The sequence below is a fragment of the Arachis stenosperma genome, chromosome 7 (genome assembly GCF_014773155.1).
Source record: "Arachis stenosperma cultivar V10309 chromosome 7, arast.V10309.gnm1.PFL2, whole genome shotgun sequence".
In the NCBI taxonomy this organism is placed as follows: domain Eukaryota; kingdom Viridiplantae; phylum Streptophyta; class Magnoliopsida; order Fabales; family Fabaceae; genus Arachis; species Arachis stenosperma.
This window is the reverse complement of record NC_080383.1, coordinates 12,196,007-12,221,408: the sequence shown is the minus strand read 5'-3', so window position 1 is coordinate 12,221,408 and position 25,402 is coordinate 12,196,007. Positions and strand designations below refer to the sequence as shown.

Here is a 25,402-nt window from a genome sequence, read left to right as displayed (position 1 = left end):
CCAAAATTATCGCCAAGTAATAACCCACAGTAGAGTGGGATCATATACACAGAGATTGGCAAATCCAAGCAGTTTTAATTGATTGATGAATTAGTCAAGCGGATCAATAAGATTGTGAAGTGCAGAATTGTAAATGGCATAAATGTAAATGACTGAAATGTAAAGAAAAGTAATAAATTGCAGAATTAGAAATTACAGAATGTAAAATGCTGAATCATAAATGACTTGAAAGTAAATAGGAATAGGGAATTGCTGAATGTAAAATTAAGCTATAAAGAAATAGATAGATAAGAATGGGGGAATTCATTGAGATTGGGATATGTTGTCTCTTTGGATCAAATCTAGCTTAGATCCTCTTCAATCATGCAACTCACTGACCTCTTGGCAATCATGATTGATTGAGCCCCAATCCCTTGGTGACTTAATCTCTCAGATCTTGATCAATAGCCAATTCCTTGGTCTAATTGCTCATGAAGAGAGATATGCTTGGTCCTTGATTATACCACACACCCTTGTAGAGCCAGGTAGAGGGGGGATTATATGTCACGTATCCCATCACCAAAACCCAGATTCTACTCATGTGTGAGAGGGGATTTCAAGCATGGTTTCATGATTCCTTTCCCAAGGTTACCATGAAACCCAATTGCATTCAATCTCTTTCCCAAGATAATTGAACACTAAGCATTAAGACCGAAATTCCTTCTAACAAATCAAAGAGAAGATGAAAAGAAGAAGAATTTCACTATTATCAATCCGTCAAGTACAACAGAGCTCCCTCTCTCAATGAGAGGGAAGTTAGCTACTCATAGCTTGAAAAGTACTCAAAAGTGGAGTGTAAAAGTGGATCTAGAACTAACTACTTAACCCCTCTTCAATACTCTTTAGGGGTATTTATACTACTCCTAGTGAAAATAAAGAAATTACAAAAGTGAAAAAGGGAAAATTACATTTTGGAGGGAAAGAAAACACTCAATAAACGTGACTCCTTAGCTGGCGTGTGGCTGGCGCTTCATCGGCGTCTCACGTGCCCTTCAAAATGGCTTGGCGTGCCACGCTCAATCCTTCAAGTGGCATGCTCGTCCCTTGTCAACCTTGGCGTGCCACGCCATAGTGGTATTCTTGTATTGGCGTGCCACGCCTTCGAGCTCAAGTGGCACGTCCTTTGATTTTTTCACTTCGTTTGCCACTGGAAATTTGAACTAGCGTGGCACGCCCAAGGTCTGGCATGCCACGCCCTTGTTATGTGCTTGGCTAAGCTTCTCTGGAAAGTTACACTAGCGTGGCACGCCCAGGGTCTAGCGTGCCATGCCACTTTCTGAGTGAGTGGTTCCTCTGTTTAGCGTGCCATGCCACGAACTCAAGTGGCACGCCCCAATAATGCTTTGGCCTCTGAATGACACTGGCGTGCATGCCTGGTTGCTCAAGTGGCACGCCTAAGTGAAGAATAGTGATTGGCGTGCCACGCCTTCGATACCAAGTGGCACGCCCCATGTAATTGGCCTCTTCCACCCTCTCTGGAAACTTATACCAGCGTGCCACGCCTAAAGGTTGGCGTGCCACGCCCATGATCTTGTCTCGCTCCAGTAAGTGGCATGCCACGCCTTGGCCTTCAAGTGGCACGCCAAAGTGACTTTTTGAAACTGGCGTGCCACGCCTTCGACACCAAGTGGCACGCCCAAGTGAGGTTGAGAAGTTGGCGTGCCACGCCTTCGACTTCAAGTGGCACGCCCAGTCTTCAATAGCCTTCAGCCCCTTCTTTGGATCATTGTACCAGTGTGCCACGCCATGCTGCTCAAGTGGCACGGCCATGTATTTGTGCACTCTTCAAGCTTGGCGTGCCACGCCTGGGTCTTCAAGTGGCACGCCAAAGTGACTTTTTGGAGCTGGCGTGCCACGCCTTCGACTTCAAGTGGCATGCCTGGCATGCCACGCCCCTTTTGTTTCCTCTATTTTGCTCTCTGAAATTTTGTACTAGCGTGCCACGACCAAGTGACACGCCAGTCTCACACACCCAGCTTCTTGTTTGTCTTCTTCCCATTTTTGATACCTTTTTCAGCTGCAATTCAGCACAACTCATCTCAAAGTAGTGTACCGTAATATTCATCAAATAATGCATGAATTGTACTGATCAAATGAGATTTTTTCTCTTTTATGGTCTTCTTTATGCAAGAAAGAAGGGTAGATGATGCACGTCATCAATGATCATGTGGAGTCACAAAAACAAATGCAAAAATTAAAGAAAAATAAAAAATAACATTAAAAATAGCACACCCTGGAGGAGAAACTTACTGGCATTTAAACGCCAGTAAGGGTAGCAGAATGGGCGTTTAACGCCCAGTCTGGCACCATTCTGGGCGTTAAACGCCAAAAAGAAGAACCAGACTGGCGTTAAACGCCAGAAAGAAGTAACAAACTAGCGTTAAACGCCAGAAACAGGTTGTAGCCTGGCGTTTAACTCTAGGAAAGGAATAAAAGCTGGCGTTTAATGCCAGAAATAAGCAACAGTCTGGCATTAAACGCTAGGATTGCACACTAAGAGCGTTTACATGCCTAACTGGAGCAGGGATGACAAATTCTTGACCCCTTAGGATCTTTAGATCCCACAGGATCCCCACCTACCCCACCTCTCTCTCTCTCTCTCTCTCTCTCTCTCTCTCTCTCTCTTTCTCTCTCTCACTCACCAATCAAATCATACCCTCTTCCCTATATTCTCTTCACCAATCACCTCCATACCTCTTCCCCAAAAACCCAACTACCTCACTTTAAAATTCAAACACTTTTCCCTCTCAAACCCACCCAATTCCATTCGGCCACTTTCCTCCTCTTTCCCTATAAATACCCCTCTTAACTCTTTCATTTTCACACATCACAAACACTCCCTTACCCCCTTGGCCGAACCACTATGTCCCTCCATCTCCTCCATTTTCTTCTTCTCCCCTTTCTTTCTCTCTTGTTTTGCTTGAGGACGAGCAATCCTTTTAAGTTTGGTGTGGTAAAAGCATTGCTTTTTATTTTTTCATAACCATTTATGGTACCTAAGGCCGGAGAAACCTCTAGAAAGAGGAAAAGGAATGCAAAAGCTTCTACCTCTGAGTCATAGGAGATGGAAAGATTCATCTCAAAGGTCCATCAAGACCACTTCTATGAAGTTGTGGCCAAGAAAAAGGTGATCCCTATATAATTCAGCTAGAATTGTCATAGAGGAAGACATCCTTATTGAAGAGGACAATCCCATCACCAAAAAAAGGATGGAGCAAACAAGAGAGCCCATTCACGGACCTCAACAAGAGCATGAGGAAGATCTTCATCAAGAAATCCCTGAGATGCCTCAAGGGATGCAATTTTTTCCATATAACTATTGGGTGCAACTCAACACCTCTTTGGAAGGCTTGAGTTACAACATGGACCAACTAAGGATGGACCACCGGCCAAGAGCACTCCATCATTCTCCATGAGATTAGAGAAGATCAAAGAGCTATGAGGGAGGAGCAACAAAGGCAAGGAAGAGACATAGAGTAGCTTAGGCATTCCATTCGGCTAAGGTGGACTCATTTCTTAATCTCTTTGTCTATTTATTTTTTTGTTTTCAGTTTTCATGCTTACTGTGTCATCTATGTTTGTGTCTTCATTACATGATCATTAGTGTCTAATGTCTATGTCTTAAAGTTATGAATAATTCCATGAATCCTTCACCTCTCTTAAATGAAAAATGTGCTTAATTACAAAAGAACAAGAAGTACATAGATTTCAAATTTTATCTTGAAATTAGTTTAATTATTTTGATGTGGTGGCAATACTTTTTATTTTCTGAATGAATGCTTGAACAGTGCATATTTTTTATAGTGAAATTTATGAATGTTAAAATTGTTGACTCTTGAAAGAATGATGAACAAAGAGAAATGTTATTGATAATCTGAAAAATCATGAAATTGATTCTTGAAGCAAAAAAAAGCAATGAAAAAGAAAAAAGTAGCGAAAAAAAAAGAAAAAGAAAAAGCAAGCAGAAAAAGCCAATAGCCCTTTAAACCAAAAGGCAAGGGTAAATAGGATCCAAGGCTTTGAGCATTAATGGATAGGAGGGCCCAAGGAAATAAAATCCAGGCCTAAGTGGCTAAATTAAGTTGTCCCTAACCATGTGCTTGTGTCATGAAGGTCCAAGTGAAAAGCTTGAGACTGAGTGGTTAAAGTCGTGATCCAAAGCAAAAAGAGTGTGCTTAAGAACTTTGGACACCTCTAACTGGGGACTTTAGCTAAGCTGAGTCACAATCTGAAAAGGTTCACCCAGTTATGTGTCTGTGGCATTTATGTATTCGGTGGTAATACTGGAAAATAAAGTGCTTAGGGCCACGGCCAAGACTCATAAAGTAGCTGTGTTCAACAATCAACATACTGAACTAGGAGAATCAATAACACTATCTAAAATTCTGAGTTCCTATAGATGTCAATCATTCTGAATTTCAAAGGATAAAATGAGATGCCAAAACTGTTCAGAAGCAAAAAGCTACTAGCCCCCGCTCATCTAATTGGGACTAAGTTTCATTGATATTGTGAGATTCATTGTATGTTCTCTTCTTTTTATCCTATTTGATTTCCAGTTGCTTAGGGACAAGCAATAATTTAAGTTTGGTGTTGTGATGAGCGGATAATTTATACGCTTTTTGGCATTGTTTTCATATAGTTTTTAGTATGATTCAGTTAGTTTTTAGTATATTTTTATTAGTTTTTAAGCAAAATTCACATTTCTAGACTTCACTATGAGTTTGTGTATTTTTTTGCGATTTCAGATATTTTCTGGTTAAAATTGAGGGACCTGTGCAAAAATCTGATTCAGAGGCTGACAAAGGACTACAGATGTTGTTGGATTCTGACCTCCCTGCACTCGAAATGGAATTTTTGGAGCTGCAGAAGTCCAAATGGCGCGCTCTCAACTGCGTTGGAAAGTAGACATCCAGGGCTTACCAGCAATATATAATAGTCCATACTTTGCCCGAGTTTAGATGATGCAAACTGGCATTTAACGCCAGTCTTCTGTCCTATTCTAGCGTTAAACGCCAGAAACAAGTTGCAAAGCAGAGTCAAATGCCAGAAACAAGTTACAAACTGGTGTTTAACTCCAAGAAAGACCTCTACACGTGAAAGCTTCAATGCTCAACCCAAGCACACACCAAGTGGGCCCGGAAGTGGATTTCTGCATCATTTACTCATTTTTGTAACCCTAGTAACTAGTTTAGTATAAAGAGAACTTTTTACTATTGTACTCACATCTTTGGCTTATCTTTTGATCCTTTGATCACGTTTTAGAGGCTGGCCTCTCGGCCATGCCTAGACCATTATCACTTATATATTTTCAATGGTGGAGTTTCTACACACCATAGATTAAGGTGTGGAGCTCTGCTGTTCCTCGAGTATTAATGTAAAGTACTATTGTTCTTCTATTCAATTCATGCTTATTCTTATTCTAAGATATTCATTCACACACAAGAACATGATGAATGTGATGATTATGTGATGCTCATCACCATTCTCACTCATGAACGCGTGATTGACAACCACTTTCGTTCAACATGAAAACAAGCTTGAATGTGTATCTCTTAGATTCCTGGTCCATGCATTTGATTGCCTCTCCTGACAACTGAGCCTTCAATTCCTTTCGATCAGAGTCTTCGTGGTATAAGCTAGAATCAATTGGCAGCATTCTTGAGATCCGGAAAGTCTAAACCTTGACTGTGGTATTCCGAGTAGGATCTGGGATTGGATTCAAACTCGTGACTGTAGGGCGTGGTGACAGACGCAAAAGGATAGTAAATCCTATTCCTACACGATCGAGAACTGACAGATGATTAGCCCTATGTAACCTGTAGCTGGACCATTTTTACTGAGAGGATGGACGGTAGCCATTGACAACGGTGATCCCCCTACAAACAGCTTGCCATGTAAAGGAGTATGAAGGATTGGATGAAGGCAGTAGGAAAGCAGAGATTCAGAAGGGATAAAGCATCTCCATACACTTATCTGAAATTCTCACCAATGAATTACATAAGTATCTCTCTCTTTATTTTATGTTTTATTTATCTTTTAAATTATTAAAACTCCATAACCATTTGAATCCGCCTGACTGAGATTTACTAGGTGACTATAGCTTGTTTCAAGTCGACAATCTCCATGTGATTGATCCTTACTCACGTAAGGTTTATTACTTGGACGACCCAGTGCACTTGCTGGTTAGTTGTGCGAAGTTGTAAAAAAGAGTGATATTACAATTGTGCATACCAAGTTGTTGGCGCCATTGAGATCACAATTTCATGCCCCAAGTTTTTGGCGCCGTTGCCGGGGATTGTTCGAGTTTGGACAACTGACGGTTCATCTTGTTGCTCAGATCAGGTAATTTTCTTCTTATTTTATTTTCTTTTCAAAAAGTTTTCAAAAATCTTTAAAAAAAATTTCTTTTTTTCGTTTTTCCAAAATAATTTTCGAAATATCCAAAAAAATTAAAAAAATCATAAAACCAAAAAAATATTTTGTGTTTCTTGTTTGAGTCTAGTGTCAATTGCATCTTTTTAATTTTCTAAAAAAATTTCGAAAATTCATGCATTGCATTCTTCATGGTCTTCAAGTTGTTCTTGACAAGTCTTCTTGTTTGATCTTCATATTTTCTTGTTTTGTGTCTTTTCTTGTTTTTCATATGCATTCTAGAATTATTAGAGTCTAAACATTAAAAATTTCTATGTTTGGTGTCTTGCATATTTTCTTTTCTTGAAAATTTTTCAAAAATGAATCTTGATGTTCATCTTGATCTTCAAAGTGTTCTTGATGTTCATCTTGACATTCATAGTGTTCTTGCATGTTTTCTTTGTTTTGATCCAAAATTTTCATATTTTGAGTTATTTTAGTTGTTTTTCTCTCTCCTCGTTAAAATTCAAAAATAAAAAAATATCTTTCCCTTATTTTTCTCATAAATTTTGAAATTTTGGGTTGACTTAGTCAAAAATTTTTTAAAAAAAGTTGTTTCTTGTTAGTCAAGTCCAGATTTCAATTTTAAAAATCTTATCTTTTCAAAATCTTTTTCAAAATCAAATCTTTTCTTTTTCCTTTTATTATTTTCGAAAATTATTTAAAAATTGATTTTCAAAATCTTTTTCTTATCTTTATTTCATAATTTTTGAAATTAACACTAACAATTAATGACTTGATTCAAAAATTTCAATTTTGTTAATTTCTTGTTAAGAAAGATTCAAGCTTTAAATTTTAGAATCATATCTTTTGATTTCTTGTGAGTCAAGTCATTAATTCTGATTTTAAAAATCAAATCCTTTTCAAAATAAATTTCAATCATATCTTTTTTTTCAAATCATATCTTTTTCAAAAAAAATTTCAAAAATATTTTCTAACTTCCTATCTTTTCAAAATTGATTTTCAAATCTTTTTCAACTAACTAATTGATTTTTGTTTGTTTACTATTTTTTATCTTTTTCAAAACCACCTAACTAATTCTCTCTCTAATTTTCGAAAATCACCTTCCTCTTTTTCAAAAATTCTTTTTTAATTAACTAATTGTTTCAAGTTTTAATTTTAATTTTATTTCTTCTCTTAATTTTCGAAAATCACTAACCATTTTTAAAAAAAAAATTCGAAATCCTCTCTCCCTCATCTTTTTCTATTTATTTATTCATTTACTAACACTTCTCTTCATCTCAAAATTCAAACCCTCTCTTCTCCTCTGTGTTCGAATTTTTCTCTTCTCCTTCTTCTATTCTTTTTTTATTTTACTCACATTAAAGAATCTCTATAATGTGACATAGAGGATTCCTCTTCCTTTTCTGTCCTCTTCTTTTTCATACGAGCAGGAGCAAGGACATGGACATTCTTGTTGAAGCAAATCTTGAACCTGAAAGGACTCTGAAGAAGAAGCTAAGAGAAGCTAAAGCACAACAATCCAGAGAAAACCTTACAGAGAATCTCGAAAAAGAAAGAGACATGGCCGAACCCAACAATAGTGCAAGGAAGATGCTTGGTGACTTTACTGCACTAAATTCCAACTTCCATGGAAGAAGCATCTCAATCCCTGCCATTGGAGCAAACAATTTTGAGCTAAAGCCTCAATTAGTTTCTCTAATGCAACAGAATCGCAAGTTTTATGGACTTCCATCAGAAGATCCTTTTCAGTTCTTAACTAAATTCTTGCAGATCTGTGATACTGTTAAGACCAATGGGGTTGATCCCGAGGTCTACAGGCTTATGCTTTTCCCTTTTGTTGTAAGAGACAGAGCTAGAGTATGGTTAGACTCTTAACCTAAAGATAGCCTGAACTCTTGGGATAAGCTGGTCACGGCTTTCTTAGCCAAGTTCTTTCCTCCTCAAAAGCTGGGTAAGCTTAGAGTGAATGTTCAAACCTTCAGACAGAAAGAAGGTGAATCCCTCTATGAAGCTTGGGAAAGATACAAGCAACTGACCAAAAAGTGTCCTTCTGACATGCTCTCAGAATGGACCATCCTGGATATATTCTATGATGGTCTGTCTGAATTGTCTCAGATGTTATTAGACCATTTTGCAGGTGGATCTATTCACCTAAAGAAAATACCTGCAGAAGCTCAGGAACTCATTGACATGGTTGCAAATAACCAGTTCATGTAGACTTCTGAAAGGAATCCTGTGAGTAATGAAACGCCTCAGAGGAAATGAGTTCTTGAAATTGATGCTCTGAATGCCATATTGGCTCAGAACAAAATGTTGACTCAATAAGTCAATTTAATTTTTCAAAGTCTGAATGGATTGCAAAATGCATCCAACATTACTGAAGAAGCATCTTCTGAAGAAGAAGCTTATGATCCTGAGAACCCTACAATGGCAGAGGTGAATTACATGGGTGAAGCCTATGGAAACACCTATAATCCCTCATGGAGAAATCATCCAAATTTCTCATGGAAGGATCAACAAAAGTCACAACAAGGCTTTAATAATGGTGGAAGAAGCATGTTTAGCAATAGCAAGCCTTTTCCATCATCCTCTCAGCAACAGACAGAGAATTTTGAGCCTGAGCCCCTCTAGCTTAGCAAACATAGTCTCCGGTCTATCTAAGGCCACTCTAAGTTTCATGAATGAAACAAGGTCCTCCATTATAAATTTGGAGGCACAAGTGGGTCAGCTGAGTAAAAAAGTCACTAAAACTTCTCCTAGTACTCTCCCAAGCAATATAGAAGAGAACCTAGAAAGAGAGTGCAAGGCCATAACCTTACTTGGTGTGGCCGAATGCACAGAGGAGGAGAAGGACGTGAATCCCAGTGAGGAAGACCTCTTGGGACGTCCTCTAAATAAAAAGGAGTTCCCAGTTGAGGAACCTAAGGAATCTAAGGCTCATCTAGAGACCATAGAGTTTCCATTGAACCTCCTTTTGCCATTCATGAGCTCTGATGATTATTCATCTTCTGAAGAAGATGAAGACATTGTTGAAGGGCAAGTTGCCCAGTATTTAGGAGCAATCATGAAGCTAAATGCCAAGCTATTTGGTAATGAGACTTGGGAGGATGAGCCTCCATTGCTCATTAATGAACTGAATACCTGGGTTCAGCACACTTTATCTCAAAAGAAACAGGATCCTGGTAAATTCCTAATTTCATGTACCATAGGCACCATGACCTTTGAGAAGGCTCTGTGTGACCTGGGATCAGGAATAAACTTAATGCCACTCTCTGTAATGGAGAAACTGGGAATCTTTAAGGTATAGGCTACCACATTCTCATTAGAAATGGTAGACAAATCCATAAAAAAGGCTTATGGACAGGTAAAGGATGTGCTAGTAAAGGTCAAAGGCATTTACATCCTTGTCGATTTTATAATCCTAGACACTGGGAAGGATGAGGATGAATCCATCATCCTTGGAAGACCCTTCCTAGCCACAACAAAAACTGTGATTGATGTGGACAGAGGAGAGTTAGTCCTTCAACTGAATGAGGACTACCTTGTGTTTAAAACTCAAGGATCTCCCTCTGTAACCATGGAGAGGAAGCAAGAAAAGCTTCTCTCACTGCAGAGTCAACCAAAGTCCCCACAGTTAAACTCTAAGTTTGGTGTTGGGAGGCCACAACCAAACTCTAAGTTTGGTGTTAAACCCCCACATTCAAACTCTAAGTTTGGTGTTGAAAGGTCCCAACAATGCTCTGAACATCTGTGAGGCTCCATGAGAGCTCACTGTCAAGCTATTGACATTAAAGAAGCGCTTATTGGGAGGCAACCCAAGTTTATTTATCTATGTTATTTGCTTTTTTTTAGGTTGATGATCATGTGGAGTCACAAAAACAACTGCAAAAAAAATTAAGAAAAATAAAAAACAGCATTAAAAACATCACACCCTAGAGGAGGAACTTACTGGCGTTTAAACGCCAGTAAGGGTAGCAGAATGGGCGTTTAACGCCCAGTCTGGCACTATTCTGGGCATTAAACGCCAGAAATAGGCTATAATCTGGTGTTAAACGCCAGAAACAAGTTGCAGCCTGGCGTTTAACGCCAGGAAAGGAATAAAAGCTGGCATTTAACCCCAGAAACAAGCAGCAATCTGGCGTTAAATGCCAAGATTGCATTGTAAGGGCATTTTGCACGCCTAAAAGAAGTAGGGATGAATTCCTTGATCCCTCAGGATCTGTGGACCCTACAGGATCCCCACTGATGAGCGGATAATTTGTACGCTTTTTGGCATTGTTTTTAGTATGTTTTTAGTAGATTTAGTTAGTTTTTAGTATATTTTTATTAGTTTTTAGCTAAAATTCACTTTTCTGGACTTTACTATGAGTTTGGGTGTTTTTCTATGATTTCAAGTATTTTCTGGTTGAAATTGAGGGACCTGAGCAAAAATCTGATTCAGAGACTGAAAAGGACTGCAGATGCTGTTGGATTCTGACCTCCCTGCACTCGAAGTGAATTTTCTGAAGCTACAAAAGCCCAATTGGCGCGCTCTCAACGGCGTTGGAAAGTAGACCTCCTGGGCTTTCCAGCAATATATGATAGTCCATACTTTGCCCAAGATTTGATGGCCCAAACCGGCGTTCAAAGTCACCTTCAGAATGCCCGGCGTTAAACGCCGGAACTGGCACAAGAATGGGAGTTAAACGCCCAAACTGCCACAAAAGCTGGCGTTTAACTCCAAGAAGAGTCTCTACACGAAAATGCTTCAATGCTCAGCCCAAGCACACACCAAGTGGGCCCGGAAGTGGATTTTTATGTCATTTACTCACCTTTGTAATTCTTAAGCTATTAGTTCCCTATAAATAGGACCTTTTGCTATTGTATTTAGAGATCTTGGTAGCTATCTTTGAGTAGTTTTATGCTATCTTAGATCATTGGGAGGCTGGCCATTCGGCCATGCCTAGACCTTGTTCTTATGTATTTTCAACGGTGGAGTTTCTACACACCATAGATTAAGGTGTGGAGCTCTGCTATACCTCGAGTATTAATGCAATTACTATTGTTCTTCTATTCAATTCAGCTTGTTCTTATTCCAAGATATTCATTCGCACTCAAGAACTTGATGAATGTGATGATTATGTGACGCTCATCTTCATTCTCACTTATGAACGCGTGCCTGACAACCACTCCCGTTCTACAAGCAAACAAGGCTTGAATGTTTATCTCTTGGATTTCCTTAACCGGAGTCTTCGTGGTATAAGCTAGAATTGATGGCGGCATTCAAGAGAATCCGGAAGGTCTAAACCTTGTCTGTGGTATTCTGAGTAGGATTCAATGATTGAATGACTGTGACGAGCTTCAAACTCGCGATTGTGGGGCGTTAGTGACAGACGCAAAAGAATCAATGGATTCTATTCCGACATGATCGAGAACCGACAGCTGGATAGCCGTGCCGTGACAGGGTGCGTTGAACATTTCTACTGAGAGGACGGGACTGTAGCCACTGACAACGGTGATGCCCAACATACAGCTTGCCATGGAAAGGAGTAAGAAGGATTGGATGAAGACAGTAGGAAAGCAGAGAGACGGAAGGGACAAAGCATCTCCATTCGCTTATCTGAAGTTCTCACCAATGAATTACATAAGTATCTCTATCTTTATCTTTATGTTTTATTCATATATCACCCATACCCATTTGAGTCTGCCTGACTAAGATTTACAAGGTGACCATAGCTTGCTTCATACCAACAATCTCCGTGGGATCGACCCTTACTCGCGTAAGGTTTATTACTTGGACGACCCAATACACTTGCTGGTTAGTTGTGCGAAGTTGTGTTTATGCCATGGTATTGAGCACCAAGTCTTTGGGGCCATTACTAGGGATTATTTGAGTTGTGAAAAGTAGTGATCACAATTTCGTGCACCAAGTTTTTTGGCGCCGTTGCCGGGGATTGTTTCGAGTATGGACAACTGACGGTTCATCTTGTTGCTTAGATTAGGTATTTTTCAGAATTCTTAAGAATGAGTTCTAGAGTTTCATGATGATCTGTTGAAGTCTGGCTGGCTGTGAAGCCATGTCTAATCTTATTGGACCGAGGTTTCAACTTGTCATCACAAAAGCTTGTTGATTTCTATCAATCTTGCTATTGGAGCAATGATCTGCTAAGGTTTGGCTGGCCATTGGCCATGTCTAGTGTTTTGGACCGAAGCTTTCTTTGAAAGCTTGGCTGGCTGTGAAGCCATGTCTAATTCCTGGACCGAAGTCTTAGACTAGCATTGCAATGATTCCTGGAATTCTCATTAAGAATTTTGATACCTTTATTTCTTTTCCACTTAATTTTCGAAAAAAATCCAAAAAATTACAAAATCATAAAAACCAAAAATATTTTATGTTTCTTGTTGAGTCTAGAGTCTCATTTTAAGTTTGGTGTCTTGCATGCATTGTTTATTTGATCTTGGTTCTATTTTCAAGTCAATAATGCAGGGAACTGAAGATTCAGTACATGCAGCAGAGGAATTATACAGAAAAAGCTGGGCGTTCAAAACGCCCAGTGAAGAAGGAAAAACTGGCATTTAAACGCCAGCCAGGGTGCCTGGCTGGGCGTTTAACGCCCAAAAGGGTAGCATTTTGGGCGTTAAACGCTAGAATGGATACCATTCTGGGCGTTTAACGCCAGGATGGCACAAAAGGGAAGATTTTGTTTTTAATGCAATTTTTTTTCAAGTTTTCAAAGTTTTTCAAAATCAAATCTTTTTCAAATCATATCTTTTCAATCAAATCTTTTTCAAAATCAATTTCTTTCCTTTTTCAAAAATACTTGTTATCAATTAATGATTTGATTCAACATTTCAAGTATGTTGCCTTTTCTGTTGAGAAAGGTTTAATGTTTGAATCATATCTTTTCTTGTTAGGCAAGTCATTAATTTTTAAAATCAAATCTTTTTAAATTGTTTTTCAAATCATATCTTCTCAATCACATCTTTTTAAAACCATAACTTTTAAACCACATCTTTTTCAAAAAAGTTTTCAATCATATCTTCTTAAAAATCTTTTTCAAAATGTTTTTAAAATCTTTTACTTAATTTTCGAAAAATCTCTTCCCCTCTTCTCACATCCTTCTATTTATGGAGTACCACTCCTCCTCAATGCACAATTCGAACACTATCTCACTAAGTTCGAATTCTTCTACCTCTTTCTTCTATTTTTCTGTTCCTCTGACACCTCAAGGAATCTCTATACTGTGACATAGAGGATTCCACATTTTCTTGTTCTCTTCTCTTTCACATGAGCAGGAGCAAAGACAAAAGCATTCTTGTTGAGGCTGACCCTGAACCTAAAAGGAACTTGAAGCGAAAGCTAAGAGAAGCTAAGGTACAACTCTCTATAGAGGACCTAACAGAAATCTTCAAAGAAGAACAACCCATGGCAGCCGAAAACAACAACAATGCAAACAATGCAAGGAAGGTGCTGGGTGACTTTACTGCACCTACTCCCGACTTCTATGGGAGAAGCATCTCTATCCCTGCCATTGGAGCAAACAACTTTGAGCTTAAGCCTCAATTAGTTTCTCTAATGCAACAGAATTGCAAGTTCCATGGACTTCCATTGGAAGATCCTCATCAGTTTTTAACTGAATTCTTGCAAATCTGTGACACTGTCAAGACTAATGGGGTTGACCCTGAGGTCTACAGACTTATGCTATTCCTTTTTGCTGTAAGAGACAGAGCTAGAATATGGTTGGACTCACAACCTAAAGACAGCCTGAACTCTTGGGAAAAGCTAGTCAATGCCTTCTTGGCAAAGTTCTTTCCACCTCAAAAATTGAGTAAGCTTAGAGTGGAAGTCCAAACCTTCAGACAGAAGGAAGGAGAATCCCTCTATGAAGCTTGGGAAAGATACAAACAATTGATCAGAAAATGTCCTTCTGACATGCTTTCTGAATAGAGCATCATAGGTATTTTCTATGATGGACTCTCTGAACCATCCAAGATGTCTTTGGATAGCTCTGCTGGAGGATCTCTTCATCTGAAGAAGACGCCTGCAGAAGCTCAAGAGCTCATTGAAATGGTTGCAAATAACCAATTCATGTACACTTCTGAAAGGAATCCTGTGAACAATGGGACAAATCAGAAGAAAGGAGTTCTTAAGATTGATACTCTGAATGCCATACTGGCTCAGAACAAAATATTGACCCAACAAGTCAATTTGATCTCTCAAAGTCTGTCTGGAATGCAAAATGCACCAAGCAGTACTAAGGATGCTTCATCTGAAGAAGAAGCTTATGATCCTGAGAACCCTTCAATGGAAGAGGTGAATTACATGGGAGAACCTTATGGAAACACCTATAACTCTTCATGGAGAAATCATCCCAATTTCTCATGGAAGGATCAACAGAGACCTCAACAAGGTTTCAACAACAATAATGGTGGAAGAAATAGGTTTAGCAATGACAAGCCTTCTCCATCATCTTCTCAACAACAGACAGAGAATTCTAAGCAGAACCACTCTGACTTAGCAACCATGGTCTCTGATCTAATCAAAACCACTCAAAGTTTCATGACTGAAACAAGGTCCTCCATTAGGAATTTGGAGGCACAAGTGGGTCAACTGAGTAAGAAAATTACTGAACTCCCTCCTAGTACTCTTCCAAGCAATACAGAAGAAAATCCAAAAGGAGAGTGCAAGGCCATCAACATGGCCGAATTTGGAGAGGAGGAAGAGGCAGTGAACGCCACTAAGGAAGACCTCAATGGGCGTCCACTGGCCTCCAATGAGTTCCCTAATGAGGAACCATGGGAATCTGAGGCTTAAAATGAGACCATAGAGATTCCACTGGACTTACTTCTGCCATTCATGAGCTCTGATGAGTATTCTTCCTCTGAAGAGGATGAGTATGTCACTGAAGAGCAAGTTGCTAAATACCTTGGAGCAATCATGAAGCTAAATGACAAGTTATTTGGTAATGAGACTTGGGAGGATGAACCCCCTTTGCTCACTAAAGAACTGGATGACTTGTCTAGGCAGAAATTACCTCAAAAGAGACAAGATCCTGGGAAGTTTTCAATACCTTGTACCATAGGCACCATGACCTTCAAGAAGGCTCTGTGTGACTTAGGGTCAAGTGTAAACCTCATGCCTCTCTCTGTAATGGAGAAGCTAGGGATCTTTGAGGTACAAGCTGCAAGAATCTCACTAGAGATGGCAGACAATTCAAGAAAACAAGCTTATGGACTTGTAGAGGATGTTTTGGTGAAGATTGAAGACCATTACATCCCTGCTGATTTCATAGTCCTAGAGACTGGGAAGTGCATGGATGAATCCATCATCCTTGGCAGACCCTTCCTAGCCACAGCAAAGGCTGTGATTGATGTTGACAGAGGAGAATTGATCATTCAAGTGAATGAAGAATCCTTTGTGTTTAAGGCTCAAGGATATCCCTCTGTCACCATGGAGAGGAAGCATGAAGAGCTTCTCTCAAAACAGAGTCAAACAGAGCCCCCACAGTCAAACTCTAAGTTTGGTGTTGGGAGGCCACAACCAAACTCTAAGTTTGGTGTTGAACCCCCACATTCAAACTCTAAGTTTGGTGTTGGGAGGTTCCATCATTGCTCTGAGTATCTGTGAGGGTCCATGAGAGCCCTCTGTCAAGCTACTGACATTAAAGAAGCGCTTGTTGGGAGGCAACCCAATGTTATATTTAATCTATTTTCCTTTGTCATTTTATGTTTTTTGTACGTTGATGATCATGAGAAGTCACAAAATCAATTGAAAAAGCAGAAACAGAATGAAAAACAGAAAGAAAAATAGCACACCCTGGCGGAGAACTTGCTGGCGTTTAAACGCCAGTGAAGTTAGCAAATGGGCGTTTAACGCCCAGTCTGGCACCATTCTGGGCGTTTAACGCCAGAAAGGGGCACCAGACTGGCGTTAAACGCCAGAAAAGGGCAAGAAGCTGGCGTTAAACGCCAGAAATGGGCACCAGCCAGGCGTTTAACGCCAGAATTGGCAAAAGGGTGCATTTTTGCACGCCACTTGGTGCAGGGTTGAATTTTCCTTGACACCTCAGGATCTGTGGACCCCACAGGATCCCCACCTACCCCACCACCCTCTCTCTTCTTCACCCATTCACCAATCACCTCAACCACTCTTCCCCAAAAAACCCCTCACCTATCAAATCCCATCTTTCTCTTCACCACTCACATCCATCCTTCATAAAACCCCACCTACCTCACCATTCAAAATTCAAACCACTTTCCCACCCAAACCCACCCATAATGGCCGAACCCTACCCCTCTCTCCACCCCTATATAAACCCATCTTCACTCCTTCATTTTCACACAACCTAAACACTACTTCTCCCCCTTTGGCCGAACCACAAAAGCCATCTCCATCTCCTCTATTTCTTCTTCTTCTACTCTCTTCTTTCTTCTTTTGCTCGAGGACGAGCAAACCTTTTAAGTTTGGTGTGGTAAAAGCATTGCTTTTTGTTTTTCCATAACCATTTATGGCATCCAAGGCCGGAGAAACCTCTAGAAAGAGGAAAGGGAAGGCAAAAGCTTCCACCTCCGAGTCATGGGAGATGGAGAGATTCATCTCAAGGGTGCATCAAGACCACTTCTATGAAGTTGTGGCCTTGAAGAAGGTGATCCCCGAGGTCCCTTTCAAACTCAAAAAGAGTGAATATCCGGAGATCCGACATGAGATCCGAAGAAGAGGTTGGGAAGTTCTTACCAACCCCATTCAACAAGTCGGAATCTTAATGGTTCAAGAGTTCTATGCCAATACATGGATCACCAAGAACCATGATCAAAGTGTGAACCCGGACCCAAAGAATTGGCTTACAATGGTTCGGGGAAAATACTTAGATTTTAGTCCGAAAAATGTAAGGTTGGCATTCAACTTGCCCATGATGCAAGGAGATGAACACCCTTACACTAGAAGGGTCAACTTTGATCAAAGGTTGGACCAAGTCCTCATAGACATCTGTGAAGAGGGTGCCCAATGGAAGAGAGATTCAAGAGGGAAGCCGGTTCAACTAAGAAGGCACGACCTCAAACCCATGGCTAGAGGATGGTTGGAGTTTATCCAACGCTCAATCATTCCCACTAGCAACCGGTCTGAAGTTACTCTAGACCGGGCCATCATGATTCATAGTATCATGATTGGAGAGGAAGTGGAAGTTCATGAGGTTATAGCCCAAGAACTCTATAAGGTGGCGGACAAGTCCTCTACCTTGGCAAGGTTAGCCTTTCCTCATCTCATTTGTCACCTCTGTTATTCAGTTGGAGTGGACATAGAAGGAGACATCCTCATTGATGAGGACAAGCCTATCACTAAGAAAAGGATGGAGCAAACAAGAGATCCCACTCATCATGAAATCCCTGAGATGCCTCAAGGGATGCATTTTCCTCCACAAAACTATTGGGATCAAATCAACACCTCCCTAGGAGAATTGAGTTCCAACATGGGACAACTAAGGGTGGAGCACCAAGAACATTCCATCCTCTTCCATGAAATTAGAGAAGATCAAAGAATCATGAGAGAGGAGCAACAAAGGCAAGGAAGAGACATTGAGGAGCTCAAGCACTCCATAAGATCTTCAAGAGGAAGAACAAGCCGCCATCACTAAGGTGGACCCGTTCTTTAATCTCCTTGTTCTTTATTTTTCTAGTTTTCGAATTTTATGCTTATGTTTATCCATGTTTGTGTCTTGTGATCATTAGTGTCTTAGTGACTATGCCTTAAAGTTATGAATGTCCTATGAATCCATCACCTTTCTTAAGTAAAAAAAAATTGTTCTTAATTGAAAAAAGAAGAATTGCATGAATTTTAGATTTTATAACAGATTAATTATTTTGATGTGGTGGCAATACTTTTGTTTTCTGAATGTATGCTTAAACAGTGCATATGTCTTTTGAATTTGTGGTTCATGACTGGTTGGCTCTTGAAAGGATGATGAAAAAGGAGACATGTAACTGAGGATCTGAAAAATCATAAAAATGATTCTTGAAGCAAGAAAAAGCAGTGAATACAAAAAAAAGAGAGAAGAAGCGAAAAAAAATGAAAAAAAGGGAGAAAGAGAAAAAGAAAGAAAAAAAAAAGAAATAAAGTTGTGATCCAAGGCAAAAAGAGTGTGCTTAAGAACCCTGGACACCTCTAATTGGGGACTCTAGCAAAGCTGAGTCACAATCTGAAAAGGTTCACCCAATTATGTGTCTGTTGCATGTATGTATCCGGTGGTAATACCGGAAGACAGAGTGCTTTGGGCCACGGCCAAGACTCATAAAGTAGCTGTGTTCAAGAATCATCATACTTAACTAGGAGAATCAATAATACTATCTGGATTCTGAGTTTCTAAAGAAGCCAATCATTCTGAATTTCAAAGGATAAAGTGAGATGCCAAAACTGTTCAGAGGCAAAAAGCTAAAAGCCCCGCTCATCTAATTAATACTGGTCTTCATAGATGTTTTTGGAATTCATTGCATATTCTCTTCTCTTTATCTTATCTAATTTTTAGTTGCTTGGGGACAAGCAACAATTTAAGTTTAGTGTTGTGATGAGCGGATAATTTGTACGCTTTTTGGCATTGTTTTTAGTATATTTTTAGTAGATTTAGTTAGTTTTTAGTATATTTTTATTAGTTTTTAGCTAAAATTCACTTTTCTGGACTTTACTATGATTTTGTATGTTTTTCTGTGATTTCAGGTATTTTCTAGCTGAAATTGAGGGACCTGAGCAAAAATCTGATTCAGAGACTGAAAAGGACTGCAGATGCTGTTGGATTCTGACCTCCCTTCACTCGAAGTGGATTTTCTGGAGCTACAGAAGCCCAATTGGGGCGCTCTCAACGGCGTTGGAAAGAAGACATCCTGGGCTTTCTAGCAATATATGATAATCCATACTTTGCCCAAGATTTGATGGCCCAAACCGGCGTTCAAAGTCACCTTCAGAATGCCCAGCGTTAAACGCCGGAACTGGCACAAGAATGGGAGTTAAACGCCCAAACTGGCACAAAAGCTGGCGTTTAACTCCAAGAAGAGTCTCTACATGAAAATGCTTCAATGCTCAGCCCAAGCACACACCAAGTGGACCCGGAAGTGGATTTTTATGTCATTTACTCACCTTTGTAATTCTTAAGCTATTAGTTCCCTATAAATAGGATCTTTTGCTATTGTATTTAGAGATCTTGGTAGCTATCTTTGAGTAGTTTTATGCTATCTTAGATCATTGGGAGGCTGGCCATTCGGCCATGCCTAGACCTTGTTCTTATGTATTTTCAACGGTGGAGTTTCTACACACCATAGATTAAGGTGTGGAGCTCTGCTGTACCTCGAGTATTAATGCAATTACTATTGTTCTTCTATTCAATTCAGCTTGTTCTTATTCCAAGATATTCATTCGCACTCAAGAACTTGATTAATGTGATGATTATGTGACGCTCATCTTCATTCTCACTTATGAACGCGTGCCTGACAACCACTCCCGTTCTACAAGCAAACAAGGCTTGAATGTTTATCTCTTGGATTTCCTTAACCGGAGTTTTCGTGGTATAAGCTAGAATTGATGGCGGCATTCAAGAGAATCCGGAAGGTCTAAACCTTGTCTGTGGTATTCTGAGTAGGATTCAATGATTGAATGACTGTGACGAGCTTCAAACTCGCGATTGTGGGGCGTTAGTGACAGACGCAAAAGAATCAATGGATTCTATTCCGACATGATCGAGAACCGACAGCTGGATAGCCGTGCCGTGACAGGGTGCGTTGAACATTTCCACTGAGAGGACGGGACTGTAGCCACTGACAACGGTGATGCCCAACATACAGCTTGCCATGGAAAGGAGTAAGAAGGATTGGATGAAGACAGTAGGAAAGCAGAGAGACGGAAGGGACAAAGCATCTCCATTCGCTTATCTGAAGTTCTCACCAATGAATTACATAAGTATCTCTATCTTTATCTTTATGTTTTATTCATATATCACCCATACCCATTTGAGTCTGCCTGACTAAGATTTACAAGGTGACCATAGCTTGCTTCATACCAACAATCTCCGTGGGATCGACACTTACTCGCGTAAGGTTTATTACTTGGACAACCCAATACACTTGCTGGTTAGTTGTACGAAGTTGTGTTTATGCCATGGTATTGAGCACCAAGTCTTTGAGGCCATTACTAGGGATTATTTGAGTTGTGAAAAGTAGTGATCACAATTTCGTGCACCACCCACCAACCCCACCTACCTCACTTTCAAAATTCAAACACTTTTCCCTCCCAAACCCAAACCTAATGACCGAAACCCAACCCCCCACCCCTATATAAACCCCTCACTACTCCTTCATATTCACACAACACAAACACCTTTCCCCTCTCTTGGCCGAACCACCTATCTCCCTCCATCTCCTCCATTTTCTTCTTCTCCTCCTTCTTTCTTTCTTCTTTTGCTCGAGGACGAGCAAACCTTTTAAGTTTGGTGTGGTAAAAGCATTGCTTTTTATTTTTCTATAACCTTTTATGGCACCTAAGGCCGGAGAAACCTCTAGAAAGAGGAAAGGGAAGGCAAAAGCTTCCACCTCTGAGTCATGGGAGATGGAGAGATTCATCTCAAAGGTCCATCAAGACCACTTCTATGAAGTTGTCGCCAAGAAGAATGTGATCCCTGAGGTTCCTTTCATGCTCAAGAAAAATGAGTATCCGAAGATCCGATATGAGATCCGAAGAAGAGGTTGGGAAGTTCTCACCAACCCTATTCAACAAGTCGGAATCTTAATGGTTCAAGACTTCTATGCCAATGCATGGATCACTAGGAACCATGATCAAAGTATGAACTCGAATCCAAAGAATTGGCTTACAATGGTTCGGGGGAAATACTTAGATTTAAGTTCGAAAAATGTAAGGTTGGCGTTCCACTTGCCAATTATGCAAGAAAACGCACGCCCCTACACTAGAAGGGTCAACTTTGATCAAAGGTTGGACCAAGTTCTCATGGACATATGTGTGGAAGGAGGTCAATGGAAAAGAGACTCAAGAGGCAATCCGGTTCAATTGAGAAGACCAGACCTTAAGCATGTGGCTAGAAGATGGTTGGAGTTCATCCAACGTTCCATCATTCCTACTAGCAACCGATCTGAAGTGACTGTGGATCGGGCCATCATGATCCATAGTATCATGATTGGGGAGGAAGTGGAAGTTCATGAGATCATACCTCTAGAACTCTACAAGGTGGCTGACAAGTCATCCACCTTGGCAAGGTTAGTCTTTCCTCATCTCATTTGTCATCTATGCAATTTAGCTGGGATTAATATAGAAGGAGACATCCTCATTGAAGAGGATAAGCCCATCACTAAGAAAAGGATAAAGCAAACAAGATAGCTCATTCATGGACCTTAACAAGAGCATGAGGAAGATCCTCATCAAGAAATCCCTGAGATGCCTCAAGAGATGCAATTTCCTCCACACAACTATTGGAAACAACCCAACACCTCCTTGGAAGGCTTGAGTTACAACATGGACCAACTAAAGGTGGAGCACCAAGAGCACTCCATCATTCTCCATGAGATTAGAGAAGATCAAAGAGCTATGAGGGAGGAGCAACAAAGGCAAGGAAGAGACATAGAGGAGCTCAAGAGCACCATTGGTTCTTCAAAAGGAAGACACCACCCTCACTAAGGTGGACTCATTCCTTAATCTTCTTGTCTATCTATTTTTCTGTTTTTGGTTTTTGAGCTTCATGTTTGTCTATGTTTGTGTCTTTATTACATGATCATTAGCGTCTAGTGTCTATGTCTTAAAGCTATGAATAACTCCATGAATCCTTCACCTCTCTTAAATGAAAAATGTGCTTAATTACAAAAGAACAAGAAGTACTTGGATTTCAAATTTTATCTTAAAATTAGTTTTATTATTTTGATGTGGTGGCAATACTTTTTGTTTTCTGAATGAATGCTTGAACAATGCATATTTTTGATCCTGTTGTTTATGAATGTTAAAATTGTTGGCTCTTGAAAGAATGATGAACAAAGAGAAATGTTATTGAAAAATTGTGAAATTGATTCTTGAAGCAAGAAAAAGCAGTGGAAAAAAATGGCGAAAAAAAAGAGAAAGAAAGAAAAAGAAAAAGCAAGCAAAAAAAGCCAATAGCCCTTAAAACCAAAAGGCGAGGGTAAAAAGGATCCAAGGCTTTGAGCATTAAGGGATAGGAGGGCCCAAGGAAATAAAATCCAGGACTAAGCGGCTAAATCAAGTTGTCCCTAACCATGTGCTTGTGTCATGAAGGTCCAAGTGAAAAGCTTGAGACTGAGTGGTTAAAGTCGTGATCCAAAATAAAAAGAGTGTGCTTAAGAACTCTGGACACCTCTAATTGGGGACTTTAGCAAAGCTGAGTCACAATCTGAAAAGGTTCACCCAGTTATGTGCCTGTGGCATTTATGTATCCAATGGTAATACTGGAAAACAGAGTGCTTACGGCCACGGCCAAGACTCATAAAGTAGTTGTGTATGTTCAAGAATCAACATACTATACTAGGAGAATCAATAACACTATCTAAAATTCTGAGTTCCTATAGATGCCAATCATTCTGAATTTCAAAGGATAAAGTGAGATGCCAAAACTATTTAGAAGCAAAAAGCTACTAGCCACGCTCATCTAATTGGGACTAAGCTTCGTTGATATTGTGGGATTCATTGTATATTCTCTTCTTTTTATCCTATTTTGTTTTCAGTTGCTTGGGGACAAGCAACAATTTAACTTTGGTGTTGTGATGAGCGGATAATTTATACCCTTTTTGGCATTGTTTTTACATAGTTTTTAGTATGATTTAGTTAGTTTTTAGTATTTTTATTAGTTTTTAAGCAAAATTCACATTTCTGGACTTTACTATGAGTTTGTGTGTTTTTCTGTGATTTCAGGTATTTTCTGGCTGAAATTAAGGGACCTGAGCAATTCAGAGGCTGACAAAGGACTGCAGATGCTATTGGATTCTGACCTCCCTACACTCGAAATGGAATTTTTGGAAAGCCCAGGATGTCTACTTTCCAACGCAATTGAGAGCGCGCCAATTGGGCTTTTGTAGCTCCATAAAATCCACTTCGAGTGCATGGAGGTCAGAATCCAATAACATCAGCAGTCCTTTTTTCAGCCTTTGAATCAGATTTTTACTCAGGTCCCTCAATTTCAGCCAGAAAATACCTGAAATCACAGAAAAACACACAAATTCATAGTAAAGTCCAGAAATGTGATTTTTGCATGAAAACTAATAATAATATACTAAAATGTAACTAAAACCTATTAAAATAAAAATAATGCCAAAAAGCGTATAAATTATCCGCTCATCAATATCCGATCTTCATCGTGGTGAATAGGATGATTTGACAAATTAGCTCGGTTCATCACATTAAGACGAACGTGCCTGACAAACACCCACGTCTACTTGGGTTCGTGTGAATACATGACTGGAGAGCACGAGCCAACAGCTATGTTTATATATCTCTCAGACGGTTAATCCATGACTTCATTGGGGACTTCTCGAGACACTAGTTCAGCTTATTTCCAGGGAGATTAGGGTCTCCATGGTATAGGCTAGAATCCAAAGAAGCAACGTTCTCTGATCTGGAGGATTCGACCTTGTCTGTGGCATTTTGAGTAGGATCACCAAGAGAATGACTTGCTAGCGCTTCACCCTTCGTCTGATTAGATGACCACGACCAATGGCGTTCAATCTGTAGCAGAGGAGATCAATGACCACGGCCCATGGTGTTGATCACATACAGCCTGCCATAGAAGAAGATTATTCACAAGCAAAGAAGATAGTAGTACCAGAGTTAATTTAGAAAGACAAAGTAACTCCAATCCTTCAACATATCCCTATTGCTGAATCTAAAAGTCCTAATACAATTTTATATCCAACAACCTTCTGATATGCCTGACTAAGACCTGCAAGATAACCGCAGCTTGCTTCAAACCACAATCCTCGTGGGATCGACCCTGACTCTCTCAGGTATTACTTGGACGAACCGGTGTACTTGTTGGTACAATAGTACAAAAGTGTGGGGATTCGTGCTACCATTGGCTACAGATTCAAAAGCAGAGATGTAGTACTGCATGGTGTCAAGAATTATAGCATTTGCAAAAGTGCTGAGTACTAAGCCCTGGAGTCGGATCGATTGAAGTACCATGTGTGTTGCTGATAATATGAATTAGGCTGCCCTTGGAATCTCCGTGTTGCTCTCTGACAGAATCTCAGATATTAGTAATTGCAAGATTAATTGTGTTGTGTATTCTCAATTATCATTGTTATGTTTGTTGTGCATGTTAACCACGATTGTTCTATTCTGTTAGGGAGGTGCGTAGGGTTGGAGGAGGGCACACGTGTTTAACCCCACCATGTCTCATGACCACCGCTAGTTGAACAGTAGTCTCAAATGACATGTCATCATGCCGTTGATACAATCCAGCACCTCTGCCAGAATCTCTATCCTACAAGGTGCCGTTAGACAAAGCTATCACTTCAAATCATCGTATATAAAGGTCTGGATGGCAAAACAAAAGGCAATTGCGCAGATATACGATGATTGGGAGGAGTTGTACAATAAGGTGTCGAGGTTGCTGCAAGCACTCCAGAGTTGTTGTCCCAGAACGATATGTGAGATCAGTGTTGTTCCATATTATGATGGGCACCTCATGGTGCATGATTGCAGCATATTTGATAAGGTATTTTGGTCCTTCCAAGCTTGTGTGGAGACTTTCAAGCATTGCAAGTTGTTCGTATCCGTCGATGGCATGCACCTGTATAGCAAATATGGTGATGTTTTGCTTATTGCGGTGGCTCAAGATGGTAACAGCAATTATTGAGTCTGAGACAATGGAGTCATGGTCTTTCTTCCTTACCAATCTGAGGCGACACGTCACCCCACAGGAAGGCCTATTGATTATTTCCGATAGATCTCCAGCGATCAAGGCTACATTGAGAGTAGACGACAGTGGTTGGTCTAACACCCCAGTTAGGCTAAGCC

General features: G+C 40.0%; 1 non-coding gene and 1 pseudogene across 1 annotated transcript; both read right to left on the bottom strand.

Annotated features, from left to right (window-relative positions):
- The window catches only part of LOC130939396 (uncharacterized), a 125,646-nt pseudogene extending 101,081 nt beyond the window's left edge, over window positions 1–24,565 (bottom strand).
- LOC130942291 (small nucleolar RNA R71) lies at window positions 14,225–14,332 on the bottom strand. The gene has a single exon (XR_009070867.1). It is a non-coding gene; the product is annotated as a small nucleolar RNA R71 (small nucleolar RNA).
- Window positions 24,566–25,402: the final 837 nt, after the last annotated feature.